This window comes from Salvelinus sp. IW2-2015, linkage group LG36 (assembly GCF_002910315.2).
Source record: "Salvelinus sp. IW2-2015 linkage group LG36, ASM291031v2, whole genome shotgun sequence".
NCBI classification, from domain to species: Eukaryota; Metazoa; Chordata; class Actinopteri; order Salmoniformes; family Salmonidae; genus Salvelinus; species Salvelinus sp. IW2-2015.
Genome location: NC_036875.1, coordinates 29705787 through 29719488, shown reverse-complemented (window position 1 = coordinate 29719488; position 13702 = coordinate 29705787). Strand labels below are relative to the sequence as shown.

The 13702-nt window shown below is 43.6% G+C and overlaps 1 protein-coding gene across 2 annotated transcripts in view; it reads right to left on the bottom strand.

The window, feature by feature from the left end:
- The window catches only part of LOC111959395 (SEC14 domain and spectrin repeat-containing protein 1-B), a 30228-nt gene that overhangs the window by 13129 nt on the left and 3397 nt on the right, over window positions 1–13702 (bottom strand). The window lies entirely within an intron of this gene.

Below are 13702 nucleotides of genomic sequence, written 5' to 3'. Positions count from 1 at the left end.
TATATAGCTCCATTATCTTTTCTAAATACCTTATACGTGGTTTTAATCATTTAAGTTTACACTGAAAATGCTTTACCATTCAAATGAAATAAAATAAAAATACATATATATATATATATATATATCAAATCAAAGTTTATTTGTCACATGAGCCGAATACAACAGATGTAGACCTTACAGTGAAATGCTTACTTACAGGCTCTAACCAATAGTGCAAAAAAGGTGTTAGGTGAACAATAGGTAAGTAAAGAAATAAAACAACAGTAAAAAGACAGGCTATATACAGTAGTGAGGCTATAAAAGTAGCGAGGCTACATACAGACACCGGTTAGTCAGGCTGATTGAGGTAGTATGTACATGTAGATATGGTTAAAGTATGCATATATGCATATATGATGAACAGAGAGTAGCAGTAGCGTAAAAGAGGGGTTGGCCGGTGGTGGGTGACGGGACACAATGCAGATAGCCCGGTTAGCCAATGTGCGGGAACACTGATTGGTCGGCCCAATTGAGGTAGTATGTACATTAATGTATAATTAAAGTGACTATGCATATATGATAAACATAGAGTAGCAGCAGTGTAAAAAGAGGGTTGGGTGGGGGGGGGGGGTACACAATGCAAATAGTCCGGGTAGCCATTGATTACCTGTTCAGGAGTCTTATGGCTTGGGGGTAAAAAGTTTGAGAAGCCTTTTTGTCCAGACTTGCACTCCGGTACCGCTTGCCATACGGTAGTAGAGAGAACAGTCTATGACTGGGGTGGCTGGGGTCGTTGACCATTTTTAGGGCCTTCCTCTGACACCGCCTGGTGTAGAGGTCCTGGATGGCAGGCAGCTTTCCCCAGTAATGTACTGGGCCGTACACACTACGCTCTCTAGTGCCTTGCGGTCAGAGGCCGAGCAATTGCCGTACCAGGCAGTGATGCAACTAGTCAGGATGCTCTCAATGGCGCAGCTGTAGAACCTTTGAGGATCTCAGGACCCATGCCAAATATTTTTAGTTTCCTCGAGAGTGGGAATAGGCTTTGTCATGCCCTCTTCACGACTGTCTTTGTGTGTTGGACCATTCTAGTTTGTTGTTGATGTGGACACCGAGGAACTTGAAGCTTTCAACCTGCTCTACTACAGCCCCATCGATGAGAATGGGGCGTGCACGGGCCTCCTATTCCTGTAGTCCACAATCATCTCCTTAGTCTAGGTTACGTTGAGGGATAGGTTGTTATTCTGGCACCACACGCCAGGTCTCTGACCTCCTCCCTATAGGCTGTCTCATCGTTGTCTGTATCAGACCTACCACTGTTGTGTCGTCTGCAAACTTAATGATTGTGTGGAGTCGTGCCTGGCCATGCAGTCGTGGGTGAACAGGGAGTACAGGAGGGGACTGAGCACGCACCCCTGTGGAGCTCCAGTGTTGAGGATCAGCGTGGCAGATGTGTTGCTACTACCCTCCCCACCTGGGCGGGCCCGTCAGGAAGTCCAGGATCCAGCTGCAGAGGGAGGTGTTAGTCCAGGATCCTTAGCTTAGTGATGAGCTTTGAGGTACTATGGTGTTGAACGCTGAGCTGTAGTCAATGAATAGCATTCTCACATAATGTTCCTTTTGTCCAGGTGGGAAAGGGCAGTGTGGAGTGCAATAGAGATGGCATTATCTGTGATCTGTTGGCGGTATGCAAATTGGAGTGGGTCTAGGGTTTCTGGGATAATGGTGTTGATGTGAGCCATTACCAACCTTTCAAAGCACTTCATGGCTACGGAAGTGAGTGCTACGGGTCTGTAGTCATTTAGGCAGGTTGCCTTTGTGATCTTGGGCACAGGGACTATGGTGGTCTGCTTGAAACATGTTGGTATTACAGACTCAATCAGGGACATGTTGAAAATGTCAGTGAAGACACCTGCCAGTTGGTCAGCACATGCCCGGAGCACACGTCCTGGTAATCCATCTGGCCCCGCAGCCTTGTGTATGTTTAAAGGTCTTACTCACGTTGGCTACGGAGAGCGTGATCACACAGTCGTCCGGAACAGCCTCAGTGTTGCTTGCCTCGAAGCGAGCACAGAAGTGATTTAGCTCGTCTGTTAGGCTCATGTCACTGGGCAGCTCGCAGCTGTGCTTCCCTTTGTAGTATGTAATAGTTTGCAAGCCCTGCCACATAAGACGAGCGTCGGAGCCGGTCTAGTATGATTCAATCTTTGCCCTGTATTGACGCTTTGCCTGTTTTATGGTTCGTCGCAGGGCATAGCAGGATTTCTTGTAAGCTTCCGGGTTAGAGTACCACACCTTGAAAGCGGCAGCTCTACCCTTTAGCTCAGAGCGAATGTTGCATGTAATGCATGACTTCTGGTTTGGGTATGTACGTAGAGTCACTGTGGGGACAACGTCCTCAATGCACTTATTGATAAAGCCAGTGACTGATGTGAAGAAGAATCCCGGAACATGTTCCAGTCTGTGATAGCAAAGCAGTCTTATAGTTTAGCATCTGCTTCATCTGACCACTTTTTATAGATGAAGTCACTGGTGCTTCCTGCTTTAATTTTTGCTTGTAAGCAGGAATCAGGAGGATAGAGTTGTGGTCGGATTTACCAAATGGAGGGCGAGGGAGAGCTTTGTACGCGTCTCTGTGTGTGGAGTACAGGTGATCTAGAATTTTTTTCTCTCTGGTTGCACATTTAACATGTTGATAGAAATTTGGTAGAACTGATTTAAGTTTCCCTGCATTAAAGTCTCCGGCCACTAGGAGCGCCGCCTCTGGGTGAGTGGTTTCCTGTTTGCTTATTTCCTTATACAGCTGACTGAGTGCGGTCGTAGTGTCAGCACCTGTCTGTGGTGGTAAATAAACAGCCACGAAAAGTATAGCTGAAAAATCTCTAGGCAAGTAGTGTGGCCTGCAATTTATCACAATATACTCTACTTCAGGCGAGCAAAATCTAGAGACTTCCTTAGATTCCGCCCCCCCTTGTCTTACCGGAGTGTGCTGTTCTATCTTGCCGGTGCAGCGTATATCCCGCTAACTGAATTTCCATGTCGTCATTTAGCCACGATTCCGTGAAACATAGGATATTACAGTTGTTGATGTCCCGTTGGTAGGATATTCGTGATCGTACCTTGTCTAATTTATTGTCCAATGATTGCACGTTGGCGAGTAGTATTGACGGTAACGGCAGCTTTCCCAGTCGCCTTCTCCGGGTCCTGACCAGGCATCTGGCTCTTTGTCCTCTGTACCTGCGTCGCTTCCTCTTGCAAATAACGTGTATTTCGGCCCTGCCGGGTGTTTGGAGAATGTCTTGTGCGTCTTGTTCGTTGAAGAAAAAATCTTAGTCTAATCCGAGGTGAGTGATCGCTGTCCTGATATCCAGAAGCTCTTTTTTGCCGTAAAGAAACATTATGTACAAAATAAGAAACACAAAAAAAACACTGTAAAACTACTACCATTTCTTCCGGCGCCATTTTATCATTTATATATATATATATACAGTTCCAGTCAACAGTTTGGACACACATACTCATTCAAGGGTTTGAAATGTACTTTATATTTGAGATTCTTCAAAGTAGCCACCCTTTGCCTTGATAACAGCTTTGCACACTCTTGGCATTCTCTCAGCCAGCTTCATGAGGAATGTTTTTCCAACTGTCTTGGAGTTCCCACATATGCTGAACACTTGTTGGCTGCTTTTCCTTCACTCTGCGGTCCAACTCATCCTAAACCATCTCAAATGTGTTGAGGTTGGGTGATTGTGGAGGCCAGGTCATCTGACGCAACACTTCATCACTGTCCTTAGTCGCTGCAGAATGCTGTGGTAGCCATGCTGGTTAAGTGTGCCTTAAATCACTGACAGTGTCACCAGCAAAGCACCCTCACACCATCACACCTCCTTGTCCGTGCATCACGGTGGGAACCACTCATGCGGAGATCATCCATTCATCTACTCAGAGTCTCACAAAGACACGGCGGTTGGAACCAAAAATCTCAAATTTAGATTCATCAGGCCAAAGAACAGGTTTCCACCGGTCTATTGTCCATTGCTCATGTTTCTTGGCCCAAGCAAGTCTCTTCTTATTATTGGTGTCCTTTAGTAGTGGTTTCTTTGCAGAAATTCGACCATGAAGGCCTGATTAACTCAGTCTCCTCTGAACAGGTGATGTTGAGATGTGTCTGTTACTTGAACTCTGTGAAGCATTTATTTGGGCTGCAGTTAACTCTAATGAACTTATCCTCTGCAGCAGAGGTAATTCTGGGTCTTCCTTTCTTATTGCGGTCCTCATGAGAGCCAGTTTCATCATAGCGCTTCATGGTTTTTGCAACTGCACTTGAAGAAATGTTCAAAGTTCTTGACATTTTCCGTATTGACTGACCTTCATGTCTTAAAGTAATGATGGACTGTCGTTTCTCTTTGCTTATTTGAGCTGTTCATGCCAGAATATGGACTTGGTCTTTTACCAAATAGGGCTATCTTCTGTATACCGCCTAGTGCTGGGCGATAAATCATTATCAATAATTATAGAGGTAATTACTTCCCTCAATAACGATATAAAAACGTTTAGATTAATTTTCGATCATGTCGATATAGAATAATTAGGTACAGCAGTCCATTTCAGCTCTGACGCAGCAGGAACGTGCGGAGAAGTGACAATATGCACGTGGAGAGGTATACGCCCACTAAAACCACTTAGCACATTGAGTGATGGAGTAGCCACTATTAACCACGTAAAATGAGTGATGTGGGTGAAAACAGTGGTAGTGATAGCCATGGAGACGGAGAATAAATTATTGATAAAAAGGGTTAAACTGTTTCAGTAATTTGGAAGTGGTTTGGCTTTTTGAAGTCCGACAAAGAGCAGAGCAATGTTCGGTGCAAATTGTTCCGTAGACAGGTGGCTAAGTTTGGTATTACGACAAACCTTTTTCAACATCTGAAGCAAAATCACTATTTGGAACATGCAGGAAGTTTGAGTTTGCGCCACGGTAATGATAAATGCCCCTCAATCAACAGCCAATCTAGGGATGTTTGCCCGAAGCAGCCAACACGGACAGAAATGATGCCCTACAAGCAAACATCGAAAAGACAAAGACGTCACAAATGCTATTATGCATTGCATTGCTAAGGACATGCTACCAATTAGCACAGTCGAAAAGGAAGGTTTCAAGAGGCTTATCAAATTAATTGACCCTAGGTACGTGCTCCCTGGCCACAAATATGGAACAATTTTCCTTAAAGTATAAACGTAACTTTTATTTAACTAGGCAAGTCAGTTAAGAACAACTTCTTATTTACAATGACTGACTATCGGGGAACAGCGGGTTAACTGCCTTGTTCAGGGGTAGAACAACAGATTTTTACCTTGTCAGCTCGGGGATTCTTGTTCCAAAATGGCGTAGCGGTTCAGACGTCTTTGTCTTTGTCTTGTCGTGTCCCGTGTATATATCTCTTTTTCCCTTCATATATATTTTTTACATTTTTTATTAACCTCAGTTTCAACATACTCTCCTGAAAACCCGCCTCCCTAATTTGAAGCTGGCTAGCCAGCTAACTAGCTACGAGCTAGTAGTCAGTTAGCCACTGATAGCAGTCATCAGCTAACCTTAGCCCGGTCAACTCCTGCCAGTCTGCGCAGCGCGATTCAACCCAGAGCATACCGGACTGCTTTTTCTCCACATCTCCGGTTTCCTACTGCCGGTCTACCCCCTGGCTAACATCTCTGTCCCGAAGCAAGCACCAGTGAGCCTGGAACTAGCCTGATGCTAGGCCTATCTCCCAGCTGGCTGAAGAGGTCCATCAGCCACTCCTTGGGCTACAAAACATATTTTGCCAATTGACCTGGACCCCTTTTACTGCCAACACGGAGCCCCGCTGATCCATCACGACTGGTCTACCGACGTAATCCGCCCGAGGGGTTTCAACAGGCTGCCTCCGTCGCGACGTTCCCTGAAGCCCATCCACTAGCCTGCTAGCCGCGGCCGCTAGCTGTCTAGAGCATATTGTACTGTTAGCTGAAGAGGACCATCAGCCAATTTCTTGGGCTACAATACCTATTTTGCCAATTAGCCTGGACCCTTTTACTGCCTACACAGAGCCCTGTCGATCCAACACCACTGGTCAACCGACGTAATCCGCCCGAGGGTTTCAACAGGCTCCTCCGTCGCGACGTTCCCTGAAGGCCCATCCACTAGCCTGCTAGCCGCGGCCCGCTAGCTGTCTAGAGCATATTGTACTGTTAGCAAGAGGACCATCAGCCAATTTCTTGGGCTACAATACCTATTTTGCCAATTGGCCTGGACCCTTTTACTGCCTACACAGAGCCCTGTCGATCCAAACCACCACTGGTCAACCGACGTAACCGTCCGAGGGCTACAACAGACTTCTTCCATCGCGACCAATTGCTGTTTTGGTTAGTGATTATTGCTTATTTCACTGTAGAGCCTCCAGCCTGCTCAATATGCCTTTGCTAGCCTTTTTGTTCACCTCCCACACATGCGGTGACATCACCTGGTCTAAATGATGTCTCTAGAGACAAAACCTCTCTCATCGTCACTCAATGCCTAGGTTTACCTCCACTGTATTCACATCCTACCATACCTTTGTCTGTACATTATGCCTTCAATCTATTCTTCAGAAACCTACTCCTTTACAGAAACCTACCCCTTTTACTCTCTGTCCGAACGCACTAGACGACCAGCTCTTATAGTCTTTAGCCGTACCCTTATCCTACTCCTCCTCTGTTCCTCTGGTGATGTAGAGGTTAATCCAGCCCGGCATGACCTAGCTCCACTCCCATTCCCCAGGCGCTCTCCATTTGTTCACTTCTGTAACCGCAAAAAGCCTTGTTTCATGCATGTTTAAACCTCTTGACGCTAGGGGTCAGATTTTGTATATATTTTTTAAAATAACGTTCCCAAGGTAAACTGACTATTTCTCAGGTCCAGATCGTAGAATATGCATATAATTTACAGATTAGGATAGAAACACCTCCAAAGTTTCCAAAACTGTCAAAAATTGTCTGTGAGTATAACAAAACTGATTCTGCAGGCGAAAACCTGAGGAAATCTAACCGGAAGTGATTATTATAATTTTTTTATCTTGTTTACTTGCCCGTCTTTCTTCCATTTAAAGGGTATCAACCAGATTCCTTTTCCATTGGCTTCCTCAGGCTGGACCAGGCTTTAGACATAGTTTCAGGCTTTTATTTTGAAAAATTAGCGAGATTTTTCAAAAGTAGTCAGGTGTCCTTTGATTAGTTCCTGCGCGCGAGAGGTGTAGCTCTCTTTTATGAATAGGTTACGGTCCGGTTGAAATATTATTGATTATGTTTGTTTAAACAACATGAGGATTTATAAAAAACATTTGACATGTTTCTACGAGCATTACGGATACTTTTTGGAATTTTCGTGAACGGAACGAGGCTTTGGTTTTCTGAACATAACGCGCAACCCAAATGTCGTTTTTTTGGTATAAAAGTAATATTTATCGAACAAAAATAACATTATTGTGTAACTGGAGTCTCGTGAGTGCAAACATCCGAAGATATTCAAAGTAAGCGATTCATTTATTGCTTTTCTGACTTTCGGGACCAAGCTAACCAAGCTAATATAAGGCTAACTGTTTTAGCATTTGATTGATACACTCACAAAAGCTTGGATTGCTTTCGCTGCAAAGCATATTTTCAAAATCTGACACGATAGGTGGAATAACAACAAGCTAAGCTGTGGTTTGGTATATTAACTTGTGATTGCATGATTATAAATATTTTTTTAATTATTTTTGAATCTGATACGTTGGGAATTTTCTTCTGCCTTTCAGGACCGGACGAGGCTGCAGTTTCTGAACATAACGCGCAACCCAAATGGCGTTTTTTGTTTATAAAAGTAATATTTATCGAACAAAAAAATAAACATTTAATTGTATAACTGGGCAGTCTCGTGAGTGCAAACATCCGAAGATTATCAAAGGTAAGCGATTCATTTATTGCTTTTCTGACTTTCGTGACCAGCTAATTTGGGCGCTAAACTTGTCTAGCATTGATTGATACACTCACAAAAGCTTGGATTTCTTTCGCTGTAAAGCATATTTTCAAAATCTGACACGATAGCTGGATTAACAACAAGCTAAGCTGTGTTTTGGTATATTTCACTTGTGATTGCATGATTATAAATATTTTTTGTAATATTTTGCGCCTTGCAATTCAGCGGTTGTTTAGGAAAATGATCCCGCTAAAGGGATCCGTAGCGCAGAGAAGTTAACATTAGAAACCTCCTCCCTAAGTTTGTTTTATTCACTGCTTTAGCACACTCTGCCAAACCAGATGTCCTAGCTGTGTCTGAATCCTGACTTAGGATAACATTTCCCGACAAGATAGAACTGCCAAAGGGGGCGGAGTTGCAATCTACTGCAGAGATAACCTGCAGAGTTCTGTCATACTATCCAGGTCTGTGCCCAAACAATTCGAGCTTCTACTTCTAAAAATCCACCTTTCCAGAAACAAGTCTCTCACAGTTGCCGCTTATTATAGACCACCTTCTGCCCCCAGCTGTGTCCTGGATACCATATGTGAATTGATTGCCCCCCATCTATCTTCAGAGCTCGTACTGTTAGGTGACCTAAACTGGGACATGCTTAACACCCCAGCCGTCCTACAAGCTAAGCTAGATGCCCTCAATCTCACATATTGAGATTCTGTGAGATTCTGTGTTGTTGTAACTCTGTGTTGTTGTTTGTGTCGCACTGCTTTGCTTTATCTTGGCCAGGTCGCAGTTGTAAATGAGAACTTGTTCTCAACTGGCCTACCTGGTTAAATAAAGGTGAAATAAAATACATTTTAAAAATCGATTTAGCAACCTTTCGGTTACTGGCCCAGCGCTCTAACCACTACCTGCCTAGTGGTTTGTTCAGGCCTTAGGCATTCTTGAGTCTGAAGCAGATATGCACCTTTTAAACTTTATTTTATTAATATCGTGATAATTATCGTTATCGAATGAAACAATATATAGATATCGTGATAATTTGCCATATCGCCATAATTTGCCATAATTTGCCATATCGCCCAGCCCTAATACCGCCTACTAATCACAACTAATCACAACACAACTGATTGGCTCAAACGCATTGAGAAGGAAAGAAATTCCATAATTAACAAGGCACACCTGCTAATTGAAATGCATTCCAGGTGGCCACCTCATGAAGCTGGTTGAGAGAATGCCAAGAGTGTGCAAAGATGTCATCAAGCTGTCATCAGGGTGGCTACTTTGAAGAATCTCAAATATAAAATATATATACTGTATATTAAAATAAAATTACCCCCTTTTTCATGGTATCCAATTATTAGTAGTTACTGTCTTGTCTCATTGCTACAACTCCCGTACAGGCTCGGGAGAGACATGCGTCCCTCGAAACACAACCCAACCAAGCCGCACTGCTTCTTAACACAGTGCGCATCCAACCCGGAAGCCAGCCGCACCAATGTGTCAGAGGAAACACCATACACCTAGCGACCTGGTCAGCGTGCACTGCGCTCAGCCTGCCACAGGAGTCGCTAGTGCGTGATGAGACAAGGATATCCCTACCGGCCAAACCCTCACTAACCCTGTATTCAATATACACAAGAAAAGTACAATCATTTGTGTGTTATTAGTTTAAGCACACTGTGTTTGTCTATTGTTGTGACTTAGATGAAGATCAGATCACATGTTATGACCAATTTATGCAGAAATCCAGGTAATTCCACATTCTTTTTCTTGCCACTGTATATCGTTTTTTTCATCATATTTTTTGGAGAGGCGAAAGGGGAAACACTGATTACAGTTGTTTGTCCCTCTTGGAAAAGGAGGACTGAGCACGCCCCCATTCTCATCGACGGGGCTGTAGAGGAGCAGGTTGAGAGCTTCAAGTTCCTTGGCGTGCACCATCGAGAGCATCCTGACGGGTTGCATCTCACTGCCTGGTATGGCAACTGCTCGGCCTACGACCGCAAGGCACTACAGAGGGTAGTGCGTACGGCCCAATACATCACCGGGGCCAAGCTTCCTGCCATCCAGGATCTCTATACCAGGCAGTGTCAGAAGAAGTCCCTAAAAATTGTCAAAGACTCCAGCCACCCTAGTCATAGACTGTTCTCTCTGCTACCGCACGGCAAGCAGTACCTGAGCGCCAAGTCTAGGTCCAAGAAGCTTCTACCCCCAAGCCGTAAGACTCCTGGACATCTAATCAAATGGCTACCCAGACTATTTGCATTGCTCCCCCCCTTTAACGCTGCTGCTACTCTCTGTTATTATCTATGCATAGTCACTTTAATAACTCTACCTACATGTACATACTACCTCAATTATCTCGACTAACCGGTGCCCCCGCACATTGACTCTGTACCGGTACCCCCTGTATATAGCCGTGCTATTGTTATTTTACCGCTGCTCTTTAATTATTTGTTACTTTTATGTCTTAATTTATTTTAGGTATTTTTCTTAAAACTGCATTGTTGTTTAAGGGCTTGTACAGTGGGGAGAACAAGTATTTGATACACTGCCGATTTTGCAGGTTTTCCTACTTACAAAGCATGTAGAGGTCTGTAATTTTTATCATAGGTACACTTCAACTGTGAGAGACGGAATCTAAAACAAAAATCCAGAAAATCACATTGTATGATTTTTAAGTAATTCATTTGCTTTTTATTGCATGACATAAGTATTTGATCACCTACCAACCAGTAAGAATTCCGGCTCTCACAGACCTGTTAGTTTTTCTTTAAGAAGCCCTCCTGTTCTCCACTCATTACCTGTATTAACTGCACCTGTTTGAACTCGTTACCTGTATAAAAGACACCTGTCCACACACTCAATCAAACAGACTCCAACCTCTCCACAATGGCCAAGACCAGAGAGCTGTGTAAGGACATCAGGGATAAAATTGTAGACCTGCACAAGGCTGGGATGGGCTACAGGACAATAGGCAAGCAGCTTGGTGAGAAGGCAACAACTGTTGGCGCAATTATTAGAAAATAGAAGAAAATAGAAGAAGTTCAAGATGATGGTCAATCACCCTCGGTCTGGGGCTCCATGCAAGATCTCACCTCGTGGGGCATCAATGATCATGAGGAAGGGGAGGGATCAGCCCAAAACTACACGGCAGGACCTGGTCAATGACCTGAAGAGAGCTGGGACCACAGTCTCAAAGAAAACCATTAGTAACACACTACGCCGTCATGGATTAAAATCCTGCAGCGCACACAAGATCCCCCTGCTCAAGCAGGCGCATGTCCAGGCCCGTCTGAAGTTTGCCAATGACCATCTGGATGATCCAGAGGAGGAATGGGAGAAGGTCATGTGGTCTGATGATTCAAAAATAGAGCTTTTTGGTCTAAACTCCACTCGCCGTGTTTGGAGGAAGAAGAAGGATGAGTACAACCCCAAGAACACCATCCCAACCGTGAAGCATGGAGGTGGAAACATCATTCTTTGGGGATGCCTTTCTGCAAAGGGGACAGGACGACTGCACCGTATTGAGGGGAGGATGGATGGGGCCATGTATTGCGAGATCTTAGCCAACAACCTCCTTCCCTCAGTAAGAGCATTGATGATGGGTCGTGGCTGGGTCTTCCAGCATGACAACGACCCGAAACACACAGCCAGGGCAACTAAGGAGTGGCTCCGTAAGAAGTATCTCAAGGTCCTGGAGTGGCCTAGCCAGTCTCCAGACCTGAACCCAATAGAAAATCTTTGGAGGGAGCTGAAAGTCCGTATTGCCCAGCGACAGCCCCGAAACCTGAAGGATCTGGAGAAGGTCTGTATGGAGGAGTGGGCCAAAATCCCTGCTGCAGTGTGTGCAAACCTGGTCAAGAACTACAGGAAACGTATGATCTCTGTAATTGCAAACAAAGGATTCTGTACCAAATATTAAGTTCTGCTTTTCTGATGTATCAAATACTTATGTCATGCAATAAAATGCTAATTAATTACTTTAAAATCATACAATGTGATTTTCGGGATTTTTGTTTTAGATTCCGTCTCTCACAGTTGAAGTGTACCTATGATAAAAATTACAGACCTCTACATGCTTTGTAAGTAGGAAAATCTGCAAAATCAGCAGTGTATCAAATACTTGTTCTCCCCACTGTAAGTAGGCATTTCACTGTGAGGTCTACACCTGTTGTATTCAACATATGTGACAAATACAATTTGATTTGAATAGTCCAAATGAATCTAACATGAATCTAGAAATCTGTTATAAATGTTGACGTTTTTGCAAAAGAGGTTTTAGTCCCGCAATTTTACATCTAGCTAAGATGTTGGGTGTAGTACTTTTCAAGTGAAAAAATGTGCATGAAAACTAGTAGTCACACCTGAAACCCCACCTCTTTAAGGAATACCTAGGATAGGATAAAGTAATCCTTCTAACCCCCCCCCCCCTTAAAAGAGTTAGATGCACTATTGTAAAGTGGTTGTTCCACTGGATATCATAAGGTGAATGCACCAATTTGTAAGTCGCTAAATGTAGTGCACTGCAGACAGTAGGGTCTCGTTGCTGCTGAGCCCTCTAATCTCTCTCGTTGAATGACAGCAAACACTTCATTGAAGAATCCCGTCAATAGTTCCCACCCCTACTGCTACCGAACTACGACATGCCTCAAGAAAAACTGTGTGAGCGCGAACAGCCAAAAAACACCCTGCTGAACACCAAAACTAACAAAAAGGCCCATAAAACGCTCTCATTTCTCATAACATATCTGTATAATTGTGAGGGGGATGAACCAACAGACTGACTAGTGCCACATATCAAGGCTAAAATGGTAAAAGCAACAACTCTTGTTCTCATCAAAGTTAGTTTAGAGTCCACTATGAGTCAGTGACGTAAAAGCAATAGCTCTTTGTCAAAGTTAGTCAGTTAGTCAGTCAAATTAGTGTGAGTCAGTCAGCGGTATAGTCATGTACGTACACTTGATGACTAGAGAAGTAAAAGCAACTCCTCATCAAAGTTAGTCTTCTGTCAAGCCAGAGTGAGTCAGGCAGTAACCTTGTCACAACATTTCCCTGAATGAAAAGCAACAGCTCTGTTCATTGTTTTTCTTTTATGTGTGTAAGACTCTAAACACGGGAAACCACATGATTGAGTGTTGTGATTTTCCTGAAACAATTATGCGTCTGTTTGAGACCTTTTCCAGTCTGGAAATAACAACAAAACAATATTAAACTAGCAGAAGTCTTAATTTAACGCTCACAGGCAAATGTTGAAGTATTCAAACATTTATGTCTAAACTATTATTTTGCCCAAATTAGAAACTCAATCTCAAGAGAAACCCCATTCACTCACTGAAATAATTAGCTCAATCCAAAACATTGTTATCTAAGTAGCAAACAAGATAATAATAGCTATTACCATCAAAAATCTATATTGTCAATATTTGTGAACTGAACTATTAGCTTTCATTAGACTTTCAGTGTCACAAGTAGAATAAAGATATATTCTATTCTAAAGCCACAAGCCTTCGTTTTGTTGTGTATCTAGCGCCTGGTAAGTCAGTGAGACCTTCAACAGTATTCTGAACACTCAGCATCTCTGGAGAGTCCCTCTCTGATGCAGTCCTGATGCTGTGACCTTCAAATCAGAGTCATCAACATGATGAGAAACCTCATTCGGGCAGCAACAGGCAGGGCAGAACAACAGGCCATTATCATTCACCTTGATCACAACACACTGCCTGCCAGCACAAAGAGTAGAAAGGGGTA